The 15730-nt window shown below is 44.4% G+C and overlaps 1 long non-coding RNA gene across 1 annotated transcript; it reads left to right on the plus strand.

Annotated features, from left to right (window-relative positions):
* The first annotated feature begins 6310 nt into the window (after positions 1-6310).
* Positions 6311-6929, plus strand: LOC311319163. Its single transcript, XR_014630821.1, has 3 exons — positions 6311-6583; positions 6672-6794; positions 6893-6929. It is a non-coding gene; the product is annotated as an uncharacterized lncRNA (long non-coding RNA).
* The last annotated feature ends 8801 nt before the right edge of the window (positions 6930-15730 follow it).

Consider the following 15730-nt stretch of genomic DNA (forward strand, 5'->3'; position numbering starts at 1 on the left):
TGCCTCCAGTCTAGTCCCTACCCTGCTGTGCGCCAGGATGAATGAGTCATGCGTGGAGCCAGGCCACCGTGCCACTACACTTGTGATGAGCATGTCGGCGTCACATATGATTTGGGTATTTATAGTGTGCACATTTTAGCGATTCACATAGACGTATTCATTCACTGATGGTGCCCTTATGTGGGTGCAGTCGCCATCGCCGTCACCTCTTTGGAGTTCTATCTCGGCCAGTAGGCCGAGTAGCGCCGGATTCATTTAGGCTCGCATTACGCACAGGAGGACTGTCATTTATATGCTTACCAAACAGCAAACAGGTCCACATGATCACATATTACTGACAATCTAATTGGTCAATTATTGCCGTTTGATGGCATTAGGTGTGTGACATATAGCGCGGAAAGGTTTGGGACAGCGCATAGGTTCAGTTTGGGGAACAAATCCATATCGGACCATGAATGAGCCGGTTAGAGGACACGTCTAATCTTGCATTGCGATATATGTTTGTGCTGAATTGGGCCTACATGATTGTGCGTTCAGAAACTGTCGCTTCTCTCCATCAAACATTGTAATTCACCGACGCACCACCTGCGTCGCCAGTTTCCCCTGTGTTCAAAAAGGGTGTAGAAAACCGTGTAAATCGGTAGGACAAGTTGAGAGGTGTCCTACAAAAGCGTGTAGAAAGGCGACTAAATTTTCGCCCTTTCGGCTTGATAAATCGCAATGTGGGGGGGGAAAATGGCGTACGCCTGAAATCGCGAAAAAGACCGTGTAAAATATGGCGTACCTCAATGATAAATGAGGCCCCAGGTTGTGGAGTTCTGCTGGATGCCACCTGACATCGATGACATCCAGTGTGCTGCAGCGGCAGCAACAGAAAATAACATCTCTACAATCCCATATTGTAGTTGTCTTGAAGGTATTCAAAGTTATCTTTATCACAATTGGCATTGGATCAATTATTATTATTGTGTTAATACCCTTCTCTACTGTACCTTTGTTAACCTGTACAGATGGTTCAATGTGCAAATAAGTAATATACTATCACTGAAATATATTGATCTACCACAGAAATTGCAGAAACTTAAACTGTAATTACTAATTTAAAGCTAATGAGGAACACCTTTTTTTTCATGACAACAGAGAAAGATGACTTGATGGTGCGCTGTTGCAGCGCTAAATGCAAGGCAGGGTGGTACCACATGTCCTGTGCTGCACTGGAGCTTGTGCCTGATGGGGATTGGTTTTGTAGTGACCAATGCCTAAATGATGGAACCTACATTTACTGTGTTTGCCATGAAAGGCAAGGAGGTGACATGGTTCAGTGTCACCGAGGTGAGAGCTGCCTGCGTTTTGAGTGGTACCATGTGAAGTGCTTGCCCGCTCTTCCACACACTGAAGGTAAACATGGTCTCCGATCATCTAATAACATAAACATCAGTATTTTGATTGGTCATGAATTATACACTATCTGTTGCTAATGTCATTGTATTGTATTGTATACACTTCTGTCTGGACTGTCATGTCCTGCAGACAATTGGTTTTGCTGTCAGGAGTGCAGTTTGGGATCAGAGGAGAGGACCATGTCCAGAACTACACCAAGGCAGTCATGTGGGAGGGACTCTCCCATCTGACCCGCCGGGACTGCGTGCGAGAGGGTGATGGACCGGCAATGATCAACTGCTGGAAGATGGACATGGTCAACTTTTGGCAAAAAAGGCACTTCAAATACTTTGCCATTGGCCACAAGATGCTAATTGGTTAGTTTTAAAATTAAACAGACTAGAACCAGAAAGAACCAACTAAAACCAGGAACATTATTTACATGTTTTAAATCTCTATTCATTTTCAGGGGTAAACGGTCATCTCCCAGTTAACTTACAACAAGACATGATCTGGAACCGGGTGGCCAACATCCAGGGAAGGCCGGGGGGGAATATAGCTCTGGACCTGGTGAACAAATTTTTAAATGGAGATTTCAAAGGTTAGTACAAAAAAGGCAAGGGAAGCTAAAAAGGAGATAACATTTGTTTATATTTTGTATATGGAAATTGTCTTAATATTATTTCATATACCTCTCCCAAAAAGAGATGCTAAAACAGTCCCGGGGTAGGTACACAGACACCCAGGTCGCAAGGTGTGCCCAGATGTCCGGTGCCTTTGGGAAAGAGCTGGAGGGAATCATGTCCACCGCAGGAGTAGCCCATTCAGATTCCCCCATAACTACCAGCAAAGCGTACAGGAGAAGGCAGACAGCCGATATCAGGAAGTTTGTAGAGGAGTATGGTCAAGATCAGCTGTTCAAGTATGTGCCAGGGAGGTACCATGCAGGATTTGAACAATTTACCTACAGCAGGAAAATAAACAAGGCAAGGCAGATGGGAGACAACATGAGGCGATTAACAGAGGACATAGAGAAGTGGGACAAGATTAGGAAGAGGAGACAAGGTATGACTATAATTATACTTACTCATATGTTTCATTGCAGAGCAGACAGCAGCCTTTTCTGTTGCATGTTGTTGTTATGTCTTCCCTGCTCATTCCTTCCACAAAGAGGAAGTCCAGGATTGTCTTGCGGTAGCACAGTTTGGTGTCAATAAGGTCAAACATGCTTTGGTCGATGACGTTTCGGCGCATTGAGCCAGGGAAAACATAAAGATGTGCATTCCCGGGTGCATTGTCTCTGGAACACCTTCCCACCTCTTGCCAGTATGACAGTAGGTGGTCAGATGCCCCCCAGTGTACCACATGTCGTACATTTGGTACTTCAACCCCGAGTCCAAAGGCCACCGTTGCAATTACACACCTCACAGTGCTGTCAGTGCGGGGGAAATCCTCCAAGATGTCCTTTTGCGATTGGGCTTCAGTGTGGCTGTGGTACATATCAACAATGCACTTATGTCCATGCCAAGCACCTTCACCTAGTGCGTTCATCAGTTCACCAAAAACCTTGGTGACTGTAGTTATTGTCCTTTAATGAATGTACAATATGATACGTTACCAAATTAAAATGGATATTTAATGCCATTTTTCAAAACATATTATGTGTGCAATATTGGTGAATATCACTACATTCTGAGAATGTGCCTGACCTGCAATAAACGATGGTCTTGTCTGCATTCTTCCCACATGTCTGTAGCTGCTGAACAAGCCACCCAACCTGTTCAGTGAAGTCTTTGGTGGAACACTTCTGGATTGCCAGGTGAATATTTGGCCTTTTGGAAAATAATAGTAATAAGTAAAACTGGGAGCAGTAATTATCGTGTATGTCTTTTACTTTAACAGGTACAGTATCTAGATACAGTAGATCGGTAGATAGATTCAATCAATCAATGTGTCATTTAATACTAGACATATGGATAAGTTGGGTCTATATTATTTGTGTGGACACATTTGCATACAGTTATTACCTGTCTGGAACAATAGCTATCGTCTCCATGGTGGATTTGGACAGATGCATGATCTCTGTGATTTCCGTTGCCATATTTTCTGTCATTGTTGCTGTCAGCATCAGCACTGGTGCAGTGACAACACTCCTTATTTGGGGGACTTTCAAATAGTCTGGTCTGAAAGAGGACCCCCTGAAAGGGGTAACATATTCAGTGTAAGTAAGATCAACCACATATTTATTTGATGGGGACTGTACGTTCTGGGTTTAAGTAGGTGCAACTCATATGCTCACAGCACATGTCAGACCTACTGACATGTCACAATGTTTGGAGAAATGTATGGATGTGCTGAAGAGGAAAGCTAAACATGACATACCATGTGGACAGGCAATGCACCTCATCAATGGCAAACAGACAGATTTGTCCTTTAGTGCATTTCAGCCAACTCCACCATGGCTCCTGAAGAATCACCTCTGGTGACATGAAAATCAATTTAGATTCTCCAGTTCGAATACCTGACAACAGCAGAAAAAGATTGTCTGTCAGAGAGCCAAGAAATGGCCAAAAATGGATATGCATTATCACATGGAATGTATTGGAACACTTAATGGTTTACTAAAGATGATTAGGCTACTGTAAATTCTTGAAACGGTATCTATCTTAACACTCAGAAAGGATCCTCACGCAAAGCAGTTTCCTTCTCCATGTCACTGGTTATGGCTGCAGCAGGGATGCCCAAGTCTGTCCAGCGTTTCACCTGATCCCTCATGAGGGATTTAAGGGGACTGATAATCATCACGCGATGCTGTATTCCGGGGTTAATCTATAAAAGGAAAAATACATTTGCAATAAACATCAAGTCATATAACCATCTATAAAAACATTGTATGCCTATTTTCATTGTTGTTGTTGTGATGTAAGAAAATGTTGCCAACTTACTTTGTCCATGATCTGCGCGAAGAATCCATAGCAAATACTCTTGCCAAAACCCGTTGGTAACAGGGCCAACACGTCTTTTCCATTTGCCAGGGCAGTTATGACTCTTTTTTGCTCAATTTTCAATGGAAATGGAAAACCATCCAATGCCTCTTCTATAGACATCCGATGTGCCATTCTCTTTTTCGAATAAATGGATAAGCAGCTATATTATTCAATAGTCCGTTGATGGTCTAGACCGACACTTCAACCCGATCTCAATCCTGATTGGTCGAGTAGCCAATTATAGAGCCAAAATTATGAGCGCGCCCAGTTTTACGTACATGTCGAGGATAGTATTGGTAAGTGGATCACAATTCAGCTCTGGTTTTAATTGCATGGGAATACAATGGCCTACAACCACATCTAACAACGTGCCAATGATTGTACTTTTTTGTAATTGTATAAGGCAACAGTTACATAAATGTTTCCCGAAATGTTTTGTGAAGAGATCGTTTGCCATAGTTAACTCAGCGTAAATGTACTCCCGCTAATCAGACTCCTTCCTCAACGCGAGTCTCACAACACCATTTAAGATGTAATGCATCATCCCCGACATGGGCGGCAGCAGTAAGTAGACTAAACAAAGCGGAGAGCGCCGATTCGCCGGTAGAAGAAGACAGTCGATGCGCTGTGGATATAAAACATTTAAGTGTACAAATTTGCCCTTTATTTGAAAGGTGGGGGACTACAAACTGTAGCGCTTTAGGAGAAAAGGCTTTCATCTTTCCAACGATGTGTTTACTTTGGTGAGTAACGAAACGGTTTTGTCTGTAGAGTCGGACGACCGAGCAGATGAAGCGCTTTCATAGGCAAATTGCATTGAGAGTAACAGGGCGTTATACGTAGGATATCGCCCTGGACCAGGTCTAATTGGGTACCAACAAACACTTTTTTGTGTGGTGCGCACTTCATCTCTGTTAAGATATCTAGCTAATGTCACCTCTTGGTTTTTTTCTCATCAAATTACATTGATTTGACTGTTGGTTTAGCTATTTATTTGTTTACTTACCGGTAATATAAGATTTAAGTAAACAGAAGTAACTCATAACCTGCACGCTAAACTAAGTTAAGGAATTGGAAGCCTAATGATAGCTAGATAACGTTAGCTAATGCTAGCTAGCACGCTACCTAGTGTTAGCTAGCTAAGTCAAGGCCCGAACTTGCTAACGTTTAGACAATATTGTAAATACTCCGACAAACTACTGCAAACCTTTTTCTGTTACTGCTGGCTTTGTGTTCGCCGCGAACATTTGCAGAAACATAAGCGAACGGTCTGAGCTGTTAGTTTGTGTTAGTTAACGTTACTCTAAAATGGCCGCTGGACTGAGGGAAATGTGAATTGTTTGTTTGACTGCTGAATTTGAGACTCACATTGGGAGCTCGCTCGTGTCAGGCTTTCTAAGGCCATTACGAATCTAAGGCTAATTTTACATAGGCAACAGTGAAGGCGAAGCCAAGATAATGCTTTATATATTTTCCATTTGTCTGGAAAGTGGGAGACTGAGAACGATGCCACCCACGAGGTAAGCGGGGTACCATGGACAATAACGTTTGCTCGAAACAAAGATGGAGGCAGCTTTGTTTGCCACATGGGCATTGGAGTTCACGAGTCAAAAACAGGCGTTCCTGTTAAAACTGCGAGTAGTAACGCGTGATTCACGGGCCTTATACATTTAATCTGTGCACTGCAGTGGCTAATGCCTAAACTAGCTTCATGTTTCCCACACTGATGATTGACCGCCATTGACCGCATCTGTCCTGGGCAGATGCCGGCAGAGAAAAGAATAGTATAGAATAGTGGAGTGTCACTAATTACTTATCGGCTGTAATGACTTGTTGAATTGTACAGTTTGAGTCGCTTCTTCCCCTCTTCCTACTTTCCCATAGGGTCCTTATGTGTTTATAACCTTAATATTTTTTGTTTATTGGGCAGACTGTATTGCAGCGTGGAGTTTCTGGGGGAGGACACTGTCGGTTGTCCCAGTATCCTGGCTCTCCAAAAAGGATGGGGTAAGAAAGAACATGTTTGTGTGAACAATGTTTCTGATTGGTGTGCTACTTTTCAATTGTACAGGGAAGCGGGTACTAACATGGTTTCACTCACAGTTGCAGATGTGTTCCTGGCCAATGAACAAATTCAGCCAACGGATAAAGAGCTGTGTGGAACCTAACCCTGGCTGGGCGCTCCACAGAGTCTGGGTTTTCCCAAAGTGACGAAGGTAATATACTAAAGTGCATTCAACAGTCCCAAACGAGTAGTACTTTTGAAATCGAGTAATCTGAGCTAATTTACTGATATTCCACTAGATATTCCAAGCCCCGGGCAGCCATTGGTCCCCACAATGCAGGCCAAAGACAGTATGCCAGGTGCCGGAGTTGAAAGGCCTCTGCCGGCTGTCCAGAACAATCCACGTGTGCTGTACAATCCAGGTATGCATGTTTGTGTTGAAATGAAATGTCTATGCCTGCTGCACACTGATAGTTGGACTTTTTAATTTATTTTGAATACCATTTTACTCATCTTGCAGATTTTCTAAGCTCGTCCCATGTGAGTGAGCGGGGCCCAGACCCCAGGTATAGCACTCCGGCCAGACCAGGTAAGAGTGGCATGTGGTGTTGTGGTGTCTACCTGTTTCATGTCTTAATTTAGTTTCCCTCCAAATGCCAGAAGCCAAAGCCAACACCATAAAGTTTCCTGCTAATCTCTTTAGATTTTCAGTTAGCTCTGTGATTGGCTTTTTTAGATTGAATACCATTTTACTCATCTTGCAGATTTTCCGAGCTCATCCCCTGTGAGCGAAAACCATATGAGCCCAGGCCTCATGTATAGCACCCCAGCCAGACCAGGTAAGAGTGGCATGTACTGCTGTGTTGTTGTGATGTCTACCTGTTAATGTCTTAATTTATTTTCCTTCAAATGCCAGAAGCCCAAGCATGCCAACACCATAAAGTTTCCTGCTAATCCCTTTCCTTTATCCCTTTTGGTTTTTAGTTAGGTCTGTGATGCCGTCGACCAAGAAAACGGCTCCAGCAGCATTGACTCCATGTACCCCTCTACCCAATCGATGCTGCTCTGCCGATGCGGGTATGGAACTACTTCATGTTGCATGCAGGGATATATTTTGAGTTTCATTTAGTTTTATGTCAATGTACTTATAGCCAACGTACTTATAGCCAACATCTGTGTTTATCTAGATTTCCAGAGGCCTGTACATCAGCAGTTCTCGGACTTGCGGGAGCAACTCCGTGAGCTTGCGCAGAGTGTGAGGGAACTGGCCCAGAGCATGCGGCCTGGGGAGTCCGGAGGTGCCCAGGGAGAAGTTCTGGATGCACTGGACCCTGCCCAAATGGAGGAGGAGCTGCAGGTCTTTGAGGCCAGGTTGAAGGACCGGGAATATCAGAGGAAGATGGTGAGCAGGGCAGAACTGTCTTATTTTTGCAGGGAAGGGTACAGTAAATGACTGTCTTTGTTTTGCACACACAATACCTAGGTGCCATTGGTGGCAGAGACTTGGCTGACACAGTCCGGCGGGTGCTGTCAGCTGTTGCCACACATGCGGTGTGGAGCGCCTACAGTGTGCACGGGAAGAAGGGGAAGAAGCCACTGAAGAGTATGACACTCTTCAATGTTCTAACACGTAAGAAATGGTTCATATTTTTAATATTTTTTAATACATCGTCTTTGTTCCATGACCGATGTGAATTGAAACCATTACCTTTCTTGATAACTTAAAGGTGCAGTTATGGTCTCCAAGCCGAAGGCTACGATGGCGGAGGTGGCCGCCCAGCTGCAGGAGACATTAAAACATGCCCCTGCTAAATGCAGAAGGTTAAGTGATGTCTTTTTTTTTGGTTTCTCCTACCCAGTGACACTGCATGGTTTCAAAGATTGTGTACCACTTTTTTGTGCATGTATGTGCGTTGTGTATTTACGGCCATTTTATTATGTCTTTAGGTATCTGCAGAAGTCCGCCTGAGCACAGCCCATCCAAGAACAGTCCATCTGAGCACTCCCCAGCATTCTGATGAGGAAGACTTCCCTTCCTAGCTGCCCCCCAGCCCATCTGACGCCCACCTGAGCACAGATGGAAATTATAAATGTAATTTATAATTTGTAATGCAAATTATAAATGTAGCCAACGGAAGTGTAGACCACGTTGCAGCAACGTAACAAAGTAATATATAAATGTGTATACAACGTTGCAGCCATATAAATCGTAATCATCACGGAAATTGTAATGGAATTACTGTTCTAGTAAAAAGGATTTACCAAGATTCGCTCAAAAGGTTATGTCTGGTTTATTGTGAAAACATACGAGCGCAAGGACTTTCTGGACAACGCAACAGAGTGGTTTATCCAGACAAGTGCCGGCCCTGGGTCTTGCTGCGCCTTATATGCAATCAAAACACAGGTACGGTGCTTCTCCATTGGCTACTCCATTGTACGTCATATGAAATGGCAGGCGTGGCCAAGAGTACAGACATGTGACATGAGAAAAAGGCGACAATTGGGGACAAAGGATGACAAAGGATGGTTATTCTGTTGTAGACAGATTCAAAGTTTATGGCCTCCTGGAGGCCATTTTGTAGGTTAGCACAGCTATGTGAATATTTGGGGGAGGTGATGAATTACAAAAGGAGAGAGAGAACAAAGGTTTAAGGTGTTTGGATGTAAATTCCACAACAATCCCCCATTTGTGCCTGAACAGGTACACAAAAATAAAATATAAAATCCAAACACAAAGTGTAAACATTCAGCTATGCTATACATGTGGAAAGGAAATAATCTCTCCACTAGGTGGAGCAAAAAATAATAATTTTTATTTTGTGAAATATTTAACAAAAAAAAAAAGATTATTTTCTTTCCACGTGCAAAATCACGCACCAAAACCCCTTGTTTCAGAAATATGACAGGAAACAAGGTAAAAAAGATGACATGATTATATACTATTTATAGTCTAAAAGTGGACAACCATTCACCAAAAACCTTGATTTTGGTGTTTGAAACAAGGTAAAAAGATGAATGGTTACCAGTGTAAGAAGGGCAAAAAACCTCTTGGTCAATTTAGAGGAAAAACCCAAACTTATTTATCAACTCATGTTTCAACCATTGTAACTCTTGTAAACAAATATGATATTTTTTCAAGATAATTTCAAAGTTCATTCACTCTTGTTGTGAATAATCGCATGTAATTTCTTCTGGATCATAGCTTCCATGTTTGCGTCTCTGAATGTTTAATGTAGGTTCCAGTGTGTGCGGTTAGAGGTGCAGTCATTGCTGTTGAGATTGTCCACGTTGTCATACAACAACCACGAGAAGGAGGTGACCGGCAAGTAGGGTTGGGCATCGTTTGGATTTTAACGATTCCGATTCCGATTCTTCTTTTCGATTCCGGTTCTTAACGATTCTCGATTCCGATTCTTTGATGGGTGGGTTCAAAACAGGCTGCACGCTTATTTCACAGAAGAAACATTTATTTGTAATAATCTTTTAAAAACAAGTCATTCAAAATTCATTTCATACAGTTGAACCTGTGAATTCACAGTTTAATTTGGTGTGTGTGACAGTGAATCTGTGTGTGAAAGAGTGAATAGGGATGCGTCAGCTGTGTGTGTGTGTGACCCTTCTCTCTACCCACAACCCCCCTCTCTCTACCCACAACTCCCCTCTCCAATCCTGCCAATCCCTTGAGACAACCTGCATCTCCCAGAATGGGAGAATCTTTTCAAAACCTCCACACCCCTTCCCTCTCCTCTCCCTCCATCCCTCTTCTCTCCTTGCGTCCCTCCACCTTCTCCTCTCCCTTCATCCCTCTCCATCCTCTCCTCTCCCTTCATCCTTCCTCCCTGTCCTCCTCTCCTCTCCCTGCATCCCTCCATCCTCTCCTTTCCTCTCCCTCCATCCCTCCTCCCTCCCCTCTCCTCCAACCCCCTCCATCCCACCATCCTCTCCTCTCATCCATCCCTCTCCTCTCCCTGCATCCCTCCTCCCTCCCTCACCTCTCCCTCCATCCCTCTCTCCTCCTCCCCCTCCATCCCACCATCCTCCCTGCATCCCTCCATCCTCTCCTCTTTCCTCTCCCTCCATCCCTCCTCCTCTCCCTCAGGGTGAGTAGCTAGCTAGCTAGAGCTAGCTATCTTAGCTAGCTAGTTGAGCTAGCTAGCTAGAGTTAGAGCTAGCCTAGCTATCTTAGCTAGCTAGTTTAGCTCTATTCTTATGTTTGCTTACCTAAATGTCGGTGCCTCGACATCTGAGAAGGGGTGCAGCCGTTTTACCACATAAGCTGTCACTTTTCTGTGGCAGTCTCCAACTTTCTCCACTGGCATCTTTCCCTTTGCCGCCAAGGTGAATGGCGTGTCACGTCGTGGATTAGCACTAGCAGCAGTAATGCCAGGCTGGCTACTAGCAATCTGCGGACGTTCATCTACGAAAAAATACATTACAGTATTTGCATTTGACACCGTTTTTTACCAGTTCGGTCTAGTATAATTTGTTTGCTGTCTCGCTGTTGACAATAAGACAAACGTTAGTGCTATTTAATTTTCACTTACCCGATTGCTGCGACGAGGTGCTGGCTGTTGGCTTAGGGTTGACTGAGGACGAGGCGGGAGAGACGGAGGGAGACCGGCGCAACGTATCAAAGATGGTACATTCGTTGATTTTTATGCCATGCAAGCGCAGGTGTTAGTTGTGCATCGCAAAGACGGAAACTACTTCTTCTTCGTTGGTTTTTCTGGCGGACTGCAAACCAAAGGCAAACGCGCAAGCCACCAACACGGAAACTGGAATTAGCGCAAGTGAAATTTGTTTAGGAACCGATAAGCAGAATCGAAATTAAAATATATAAACGATTCCTTTGGAATCGGAATTTTAGAACCGGTTCCAATTTGGTCCCGGTTCTCGATGCCCAACACTACCGGCAAGGTCAGTCTCCGATTGCTCATCAGAGGAGAGGACAGTGTGGCGGTGACCGTCAAGGTCACTCTCCGATTGCTCATCAGAGGAGAGGACAGTGTGGCGGTGACCGTCAAGGTCACTCTCCGATTGCTCATCAGAGGAGAGGACAGTGTGGCGGTGACCGTCAAGGTCACTCTCCGATTGCTCATCAGAGGAGAGGACAGTGTGGCGGTGACCGTCAAGGTCACTCTCCGATTGCTCATCAGAGGAGAGGACAGTGTGGCGGTGACCGCTTTGCCCTTGAGATCTCTGGTTCGGCTGCATGGACCGTCCTCTCAGCTACTTTTGACAGCTATTCCACACAGGCCAGAATGCCCTGGTCCTGATTGTTCCATCTTTGACGGATAGGTTCACCCCGCAACTTCTCTCTGACGGGTAGGTTCACCCCGCTACATCTCTCTGACGGGTAGGTTCACCCCGCTACATCTACTTCTCTTCCATGTTTTCTGGCCTGTTCTCCGGCTGCTCATCTGCTCCTTGGTTTGGGACGCAACGGCGTCAAAGTTCTCTCAGCTACTCTGGCAGCCGTCTGCGTGGTGAGTTGAATCTGGTACGGCCCCAGGTCGCGGATCAGGACCCAACGGCCTGGTTGGAGATGATAAGAAGAAGCCCTCTCTGGCGTCCGGAATGGTCACCTTTCCTTAGTGGGGACTTCATACGGGGAGCAGGTCGGCAATGTCTTTGAGAGACATGGGAGGAAAGACCTGTGAATCCACAGATGAGAGAGACAAAACAGAAGAGCAAAAGGAGAGTCCTCTGGTCTGGTCTCCCTGTTCCCCTCTTTGAGTCCTCTGGTCTGGTCTGGTCTGGTCTCCCTGTTCCCCTCTTTGGTCAGGAACCCCCTCTTTGGTCAGGAACGGTTATCAGCAGTCTGTTGAAGATACTCAGAAACATCGTTAAGTGCAAGCCACATTCTATCATCCCCTCTTCCTGGCAGGAGATGATCCTGCTTTGGGGAAGAATTTTGTTATTCAGTCAGGAAAACTTAAACAGGGTGTCTGTTCAAGTGTCATTAGAGCCAGTCGGGCTCGTCAGTCTATGTAGTTTGTCAGTGGGGATCTAGCTTTTGTCCATTTACCGAATCGGACAGTAGCAGGGATCTAGGCTCTGCAGTAGCCTACAGTGACATCAGGGGCAGTGTAAGAATTACTTTAACACGCCCAGTCCCCAGTCATGATCAAGGCAATTGGATTTTGCTCTTAGAATTTCTCTCGCGATTTTATGAAAATAAAAATAAAAAGATTCTCGTCTCAACAAAACAACACCCCCCTAAGGGTGAAAACAAATTCCCTGAAGTCAGGATAAAACAGAGATGGGGGAAAAAAAATGCATCACTCAAATAAAATAACACTAAAATGAACTCACTTCATCTACAATTAACAAACCATCAATCAATCAATCAATCAATCAAAGCTTTATTTGTATAGCTAATTATTAAATATTGTATATCTAAAACTTCCCTCTTTTGCATTTGAGGACAGAGTATTGGGCACGCTTCGGACAAAATGGTCTCTTCCCTATGTCATACTTATCTGTCGCTCACGGTGAGTCGGTGACATGGCGTTTGCCCTGCATCCCACGAACCACAGGTCGCCCATCTGTAGGGAAGCAGGCCGGTAACCTCCATCTCCACTTCCGGTCCCGTGCCCGTCTCCTGGTTCGGCATTCACCCATCACTCCCGGAACGACAGTTGTCTGTAAAAACACTCAGAAAAACACTCAGACCCGATGAATGTGCCTCAAACTATAAACATGAGATATTTAACAAACATTAAAAATATATAATTGGGTTAGGAGATGCTGTATTCAGATTAAGACACTGGCAAACATTATCTATCCCCCCCACTATCATGCACAAACCTTACGTCCTCATCTCCATTGTCTTGTCCTGTTTATTTACCTTTAAAAAAAAAAAGGTCTATATTGGCTAGTTAAAATCTACCTTGTGGGTTGTTCAAGGGAACTCCAGCAGGTGGCGCTGGACCCCAGGTCTGAGAATTCTCCATTTCTTTTATCTTGCGGTAACTGTGACACTGTGCCATCCAGTGACCATATTGTCCACAATGGAAACATGCTTCATCCTTCCCACTCTGTCTGTACCGATGAATATGCTTAGACCTACTACTACGTTGTCTATTCTCCCTTTGTCGTCCTCCCCGTTTTTGTTTCACCCCGGCAGAGTTGGGAGGCGGGACGGCAGCTACAATAAAGGGTGAAATGGTCATAGTCTGGGAAGGATGTGTGAGCTCTGAGTGCCGAGTCGGCGTGATAGAGTTCAAAACGGAATGACTAGGAGGGGGAAGGGACTCTGAATATTCACCTCTCTGATTAAATTCCTTAGCTACGCTTCTTTCTGACTTGAAAAAACACTCATGTGCGACTATTTCCCACTTCCTGAATGCATTCCAATCTATCGCATTTCTAGGCTCCCTTCCTAATCTAGTCATCTCAAACGCCTGTAACTGAGCTCTTATAGTCGCCAACTCGAGAATCGAGAGTGTACCGGACAGGGGAAAATCAGAATGTCTCGCCCAGAGCAAAAACTGCATACAAGCATCATCCCAAAACCTTTGCGCAACAATCTTAGCTGGCCCAGACACCGAACTAGTATTGGTATTCATAATTAACACAATACCCTACAGCCTATAATTCAAAACTAACGGTGAAAAGAAAAGTATAGTTAAAACAGGCGGGAAATAAACAAAGGAATACAATTTTGAAAGAAACAAAGACACATTAAACCTCTAAGTAGGCTAACTCACCCAGCAACTGGTCCTTTGTTCTCCCTCTGGCTCGATGGCGGATCACGGGAGAGCGGAGTGGTGTTTTCTGCGTCTCCCAGACGACCAGCTACTAGATTCTAGCAGTTAGGATTTAACAGTCGAAACAGTGTACAAAATACTTACAATACTTACCTGGATAAAAAAAATAGGCGCGCTTAACAACACATACAAGACAGAGCCGAAACTCCAACAGTAAACAGCAGACTAACAACCCCGTGCAGGGACACAGAACACAAAGGACGAACACAGGGGACGAACACAGGCCCACGTTTACGACAAGCAAAAAAAACATATGCCTGCCCGGCTGCACCAGCCTCTTGGTTGAAAGCTAAAACTCGTTTAGGTTATACCAACCACCCGGGATCAAAGGGACAAACGCTTCTCCAAGAAACGCGGGTCGGACTACCAAACCACTCCCAGTAGCTACCTTCGCTGAGAAAACACAACGGAACACCCGCGACCGGCCAAAGGGAAGCCCGTTCTGTGCCAACTTTGGCGTATTAACTCAAAACCGTTCTAAACTGCAACCGATAAACAACCTAAACTGTACATCAGCTGCAGGGGAACAAATCACGAGACCAAAATACACACTTCTTCCGAAAGGCATATACCCTTGTAACGAAACAAGGACGAAGTCAAAGAACAATACAATATAATATATCTATTGTTGAGTCACAACTACTTAGATAGTTACTAAACCCAACCCGGGGGTTTCTGTTTTCAATAATCTAGACCAACACAATCTGAAACGAAACCAAGGCAAATACCAAGCATAAAAGGATTCGTTTTTCAACGTACCGTGAGTTTAGCCGAGTGAAACCAACGAGGCGGACTTCTCCGAACCAATGCGAATAGGCGCAAAGAGAGAAGATTTTCCAGAGCTCGCTACTGCTCCGCACGTCTGGCTTCCTTCGTTGTTCACTCCAGGCGAACCTCACAGCAGCCGATCCCGTCCCGAGTCGCCAAATTGTAATGGAATTACTGTTCTAGTAAAAAGGATTTACCAAGATTCGCTCAAAAGGTTAAGTCTGGTTTATTGTGAAAACATACGAGCGCAAGGACTTTCTGGACAACGCAACAGAGTGGTTTATCCAGACAAGTGCCGGCCCTGGGTCTTGCTGCGCCTTATATGCAATCAAAACACAGGTACGGTGCTTCCAGGATGTGATTGGCTACTCCATTGTACGTCATATGAAATGGCAGGCGTGGCCAAGAGTACAGACATGTGACATGAGAAAAAGGCGACAATTGGGGACAAAGGATGACAAAGGATGGTTATTCTGTTGTAGACAGATTCAAAGTTTATGGCCTCCTGGAGGCCATTTTGTAGGTTAGCACAGCTATGTGAATATTTGGGGGAGGTGATGAATTACAAAAGGAGAGAGAGAACAAAGGTTTAAGGTGTTTGGATGTAAATTCCACAACAATCCCCCATTTGTGCCTGAACAGGTACACAAAAATAAAATATAAAATCCAAACACAAAGTGTAAACATTCAGCTATGCTATACATGTGGAAAGGAAATAATCTCTCCACTAGGTGGAGCAAAAAATAATAATTTTTATTTTGTGAAATATTTAACAAAAAAAAAAAGATTATTTTCTTTCCACGTGCAAAATCACGCAC

Source organism: Borostomias antarcticus (assembly GCF_949987555.1).
Source record: "Borostomias antarcticus genome assembly, chromosome: 2".
NCBI lineage: Eukaryota > Metazoa > Chordata > Actinopteri > Stomiiformes > Stomiidae > Borostomias > Borostomias antarcticus.